The sequence below is a fragment of the Hibiscus syriacus genome, unplaced genomic scaffold, assembly GCF_006381635.1.
Source record: "Hibiscus syriacus cultivar Baekdansim isolate YM2019G1 unplaced genomic scaffold, ASM638163v2 tig00112206_pilon, whole genome shotgun sequence".
In the NCBI taxonomy this organism is placed as follows: domain Eukaryota; kingdom Viridiplantae; phylum Streptophyta; class Magnoliopsida; order Malvales; family Malvaceae; genus Hibiscus; species Hibiscus syriacus.
The window spans coordinates 930,937-937,062 of NW_024063267.1; the positions used below are offsets into that span (position 1 = coordinate 930,937).

Here is a 6,126-nt window from a genome sequence, read left to right on the forward strand (position 1 = left end):
ACAAACGTCGAAAACACCGAAAACCTTACCAAAACGTCATTCTGGGAGCTCCAAACCGAAACGCAAGAATATCCGCACTAAAAGCTGATAAACAAAAACTATAATCACATAACTCGACTAGAATTGCACAATTCCTAGAATCTCAAAAATACCAAAATCACATTTTCAAGAAATTGATATCCAAATCATTTGCAATCAAAAAACTGATTTAATATGGTTATAATCACTCCAAAAACAACTCAATTTCATTAAGAAAAAAAACCTCAAAACCAATTCAGAAATCAACACATAATTAGCTCCGAAAATCAATTGAAATCTTAGAAATCCTTTCAATTAAATCAACAATTCAATAGAATCATTAACACTTAGTCACTTGCCCTCGAAGCTTGAAAGAAACCCAAGGAAAATATCCTTACCTTGCTGGAAATTGATTGAAATTGAGATTTAATGGAACTCCATTATGATCAAGCTTTAAAAACAAAAAAGAGAAGAGAAGAGAAACGTGAGAATTAAAATCAAGATTGAGATGAGTGAATTTAGAAATCAACAAGAAAAAGAGAAAGAATTGATCAGCTTGTTTGGGAGAAAACGAGAGAAAATGGAGGAAGTTAAGAGAAGTTACTAAAATGTAAAATAAGAAGGAAATGAAAAGCACGTGAATGAAAACAAACAAATGTAATTTAGAGTAAAATGAATTAGATGGAAAATTGGTAAAAAAAAGGGAAAATTAAAACATTTTAATTTAGGAGGAAAAGCTCTAAACATAAGTCTTGGTATAATTGCTTCATAGACTTTGGACATTGTGAAAATTTAAAAATTATCACTGAAATTGTAATTTTCAATTCTTTCAATTCAGTCACCAAATCATTTAATTAAACTTCCATAATTAAAATTAATCATCTAAAATCACTTAAAACCTTTCCAAAAATATTTTTAAAACCAAAATATGAATTTTAGAAAATTTTCTTCCTTTTTATCGAAAATCCGGAAATCGACCCGAAACCGACCCTAACTACCAGGCCTGACTTTACGACGTTACACGTTACTAGTTCCAGATCTGATAAAGACCCTATCCCGGGCCATGGCTCTTCTGGAAACATGTTAAACTAAACACCTGTCTTAACTTAAGGTAAATCCAATCCAATGGCTCCTGGTAGGAAGACAACATTCACGAGCAACTGGAGAACATCACAAAACCCTTAGCTTCACTTCATGCTGCATGGTCAAGAGAGAGCAATGGCGGTGAATATATTTATTTGTTGTTGACATTATCCAAAAAACAAATGCAAAACACGTTGACATTCAATAAATGTCAAAATTACATTTAAAATCTGATTCTTTTTGTAATATATAACATTGACTTTAATTACAAGTGAGGACCTAAACAAGCAAAACCAGGATTGGCGCCCAAGACCAAAGTCATTACACGACAAAAGCCTCCCTTGCTTTTATTTTAGGGTTAACTACAAGGATGATCACTTGTGTTATTTATCACCTTTTGGTCATTGATTTCAAAAAACATAAGATATGATACCTTCGTTTTTATTTAATTAAGATGCGGTCACCCCGAGAGTACTTACATGTCGTTAAAAAAATAAATATTTTTTTATATATATTCTCAACTTAGTTATACTTTTAATAAATTAAAATAAATTTAATCCTCAATCGAATGATGTCACATGTCACCATTTGGTTGAATGAACTAACTTTATTTAGTTTAATAGATTTATTTTCGCAAATGAAAGAGTAGCATGTGTCACCCTCTAGTGAAAAACAAAGGAAAGCAAAGTGAGACAAAAAAAAAATTCAACCTTAATCATTTAAGAAACTAAACATGTATTCAACGCGAACAAGAAAATTAGTACAAATGAAGATTTTTAGCTCTAAAATATTTGCAATAGCTTTCTTGATAATCCTTAAACTGATACATGTCTATTTTATATGCTCTAATGATTGGTTTTCTAATATTTGGAGTCGTTGAGAGTAATAAATTTGTGCATAATTGGAAATTTCAAAATTTCCCTATCAAAATCATCGAGCATGTTATGAAAATTATACAAAATTAAAGATACCATCTTGCTTACAATATCTTTATCATCATATAAATATATAAAAAAAAAAATTATTACAACAGGTATAGTATAAAAACAAACGTGCTTATGCTAAGAATACTCATCACCCGCTTGCGCTAATTAAACAAACATACTCATTAACCACTTAATAGTGTAATTAAATTAATTTACGGCGGAACAAATTCTTCTAATTTCACCGTTAGTGCCCGTTCTTCACGCCTATGTTACTCATCTTCACCATGGACCTTGCGAACTCCACGTTAAAGTTCAACGGCCGCGACCCTCTCTCGCCCAGGAAACGCTGCACTAAGTTCTGGTGGAGGCATCGTTCCACAATTCTGATCCGACTCCAGTATTCCACGACCGCTTCTCAAGTTGGCGAAGAACGACGCGTCGAACCTGTTTCCATGCCCGTGTCCAAATCAATGCGCCTTGAGCCGTCACGTTTTGCGGGCAAAGAGCTTGCAGTTGAGGAACGAATGCGGGGTTGATGTGGGGTCGGGACCGCCGTTGGTGAAGTGTATAATCGTAACTGAAGAATGGCAAGCTGAAGTCCCTATGGTGTGTCCTCCTGCAATTAGGTTAAAAAAACATCAAAGGTTTAGCCAACCAGAAGAAATATAATTTAGTTAAAACATTTCAAACATTAAGATAAAATAGCTTACCAACAAGGGCAACAAGATCCTGAGTGTTGAGACCAAAGGCAGCAAACTTTCGCTTCTGAGAATCAACGGACTCTGTAAATCCAGGCAAATTGGATGTATCTGATGCCAATGAAACTCTCCCATCTCTGCGTCCCGTAGGCACCGCCCAGTTGATTCCTCGAGTCTGCATTTCATATACGTATGAAAAAACGTAATCAGCGGTTGGATTAATTTACAAAGTTTTCAGTTGCATATTATATTATTGAGAAAACGCAGTAGTATTTACCAGAAAGACGGAGTCACGAGCTGCCAGAGAAAGAATATCGGCGCATGAAACGACGCCTGGGCATGCAGCTTCGAGCTGAGTTTTGGCATCGTCTATAACTTGGTAGCCTCTCAACAGTCTGTTGGGAGGTGCGGTTTTCTCGGTGTTAGGGCCATCAATGAGGATGGAGGCGTCACATCCTTGTACAAAGCAGTCGTGGAAGTGCATCCTCAGCAGACCGGGTGCAATGGCCGGATTAGATCGGAAATGGGATTGAACCGTTGACCTAACAATGGATTCAGCTCGAGGGCATGATCTTGCATAGAACCCAACTCGAGTTCCCTGAGCATGGGCCAATGCAGCAGCCATGGCAAGCATGACTGCCATTGCAAGGAAGAATCCAGGGTTGGTGAAACCGATCTTCATTGTGATAGCAAATCGAAATGATAAGAAATAAAAGAGGTAAGCTAAGGGAAAAGGCTGATGTGTAAAATGGTTGAATATACTTGTGTTTGCTTATGATTGTGTGGAATGGGAAGAGCAGAGCAGGGTTGGTGAAACCGATCTTCATTGTGTTTGCTTATGATTGTGTTTTGAATAATCTTTGAGGGTTATATGATAATATATGTTCATAATTTTATTAATTTTTTTTATAATGAACCCATGTCCGGTAGGTAAAGTTGTTTAAATTCAAAACTTTTAAAGATGACAATGATATTTTTTTTGTTATTAAGATCACTCGATGAATCCACAATATTCGTTTTGAGATGTTGTTCAAAGATAAATCAATTTATTTTTTAAAATAATAAGACATTTTTAGCCTTTTAAGGCTTTAAGTTATGATATTGAATTCTTATTTTGATTTGAGCGGAAACTTTAGCTTTATTCGAATTTGAAGTTAAACGTAAGAATTATAAACATACACATGATTTGATTTTATACAAACGTGTAAATTTTTAAAAAGTTATATTAAATTTTAAGAGTACGTAATTATAAATTTTTAAAAGATTATATTAATTTATCATTATAAAATATGAAAATGTATTTAAATTATATGAAAATTTAAAATCTGTAATGGACGCTATACTTCTTGATTTATTTCTATGGAAAACCAAACTTGATATTTATTAAATAAATGAATGGCGAAAAAATAAAGCCACTAGAAAGATTATTATGGAGCTCAAACTCACAATATTTAAAAAAAAAGATATATCAAATATATTAAAATACTATTATTATTAAATAATAACACTTTGGTTCTGATTGAAATTATATTTTAAGATAATTAAATTTTAAAAAAAAATATTAATTTAATAATTTATATTGAAGTAAATATCTCACCAACTTTTAATTTATATTGAAGCAAATATCTCACCAATTTTAAAAAGAGAAAATAACCTCGGTGGCCAAAAATACTTTATAATATATGTTTTTAACTAATTTTTTTTGGATTTGTCAAAATGACCAACTAAATCGCAATGCGATCGATAATTCGCAACGCGATCTCCGGTATCGCAAATCAGTTTCCAGATTCGCAATGCGAACTTTGACTATCGCAATGCGAACTTGGACTATCGCAATGCGAACTTGGACTATGGCAATGCGAATATGTAAATCGCAATGCGATAGTCGAAGTTCGCATTGCGATAGTCGAAGTTCGTGTTGCGATTTATTCAAAATTCGACTATCGCAACGCGAACTTCGACTATCGCATTGCGATTTACATATTCGCATTGCAATAGTCCAAGTTCGCATTGCGATTTATTCCAAATTCGTTGTGATAGTCGAAGTTCGTGTTGCGATTTATTCTAAATTCGTTGCGATAGTCGAAGTTCGCGTTGCGATTTATTCCAAATTCGTTGCGATAGTCCAAAATCATATATTATAAGACATTTTTGATCACTGAGGTTATTTTCTCTTTTAAAAAATACATTAGACATATTATAACTTGCGGTCCTCTTTTTTCCAATAAGATCAACATATTATTATCCAATATATATATATATATCACATTAAAAGATATAACAAAATTCACATAATGATTGGGTAAATTTAAGCAAATAATATAGGTGGAATAATTAATTAGTAAAATAAGATATTTTTAAATTTATTTTGAGATCTAGACTATTTGATACCGTGCGGGTGGAACTCGTCACGCTCATATTAAAAAATTAGAACCTGTTGTATAATATAAAACAAAATATATGGAACTCGTCATACCCTCTAACGAGGTTTAATCTTTTAATATATTTTATGAAACTCATTATGTCCATGTGATAAGTTGCAAATAAATTTCAACCACTTAATTTTTAGAAAATTTTTCGGCTTGTATTATTTTCCTAATTTTGCCTAATAGTTGTATAGTTATCCCTAAGAACTACTTTCTCACCTATGCAGCTGGCGATTGCACCTTTCTTAAATCTTACACTCACCAAAATAGAGCCTCGACAGTATGAAAACGTTGACTCAATCCAGTGCAAGAAACGCGTAGGAAAGAGATAGTAAACCACTTCACAAATATAGAAATAAAGTCAGTAAAGCTGAAGGAAATGTCAATGTCGATTCGATCCCAATTATTATTACTCTAAAGCCAATGACCAATATCATCTTCTTTCACGCGTTTTGCCCTTTTTATTCTATTGCTCGCTCATTTTTGGGTTACTTCAACGCAAGCAATTTTAGGACCAACAAAGCATAGATGCCTTGAGCATATATTATGATGTATGTCCACCACCAACTCCAAAGCCACCCTATGTAGTGCGTTCCACCTCACTCTTTCCTCAATGCCCCGATTATAATTTTACCTAACCTTGTAATTATGTAACATTACTTCCTTCCGGGGGCGGATCTCCATGGAGCCCGGGGTATCCTGGGCAACCCCTCATCTAGGGGTGGACCTCCATGGTGCCCGGGGTATCCCAAGCAACCCCTCCACAAGTGTCACCCTTAATCCAAGTACCACCCCTCAAAAGTACCACCTCTGGGACTCTTGCAACCCCGAAGAAGGCTCCTGGGTCCGCCTCTGCTTCCTTCACTTGCTCTTTTAAAGTTCCTTTTCTGACTTTACAAATGAATGTTCCTTCCTTGGCGTAAACTAACTTTTAGTAGCCAAAGTTTAAAATATTGAGAATGTAATAAAACATCC

The 6,126-nt window shown here is 34.2% G+C and overlaps 1 pseudogene; it reads right to left on the bottom strand.

Moving 5' to 3' along the window:
- Positions 1 to 2,234: 2,234 nt before the first annotated feature.
- On the bottom strand, positions 2,235 to 3,407 carry LOC120175405 (annotated as a pseudogene).
- Between the last annotated feature and the right edge of the window lie 2,719 nt (positions 3,408 to 6,126).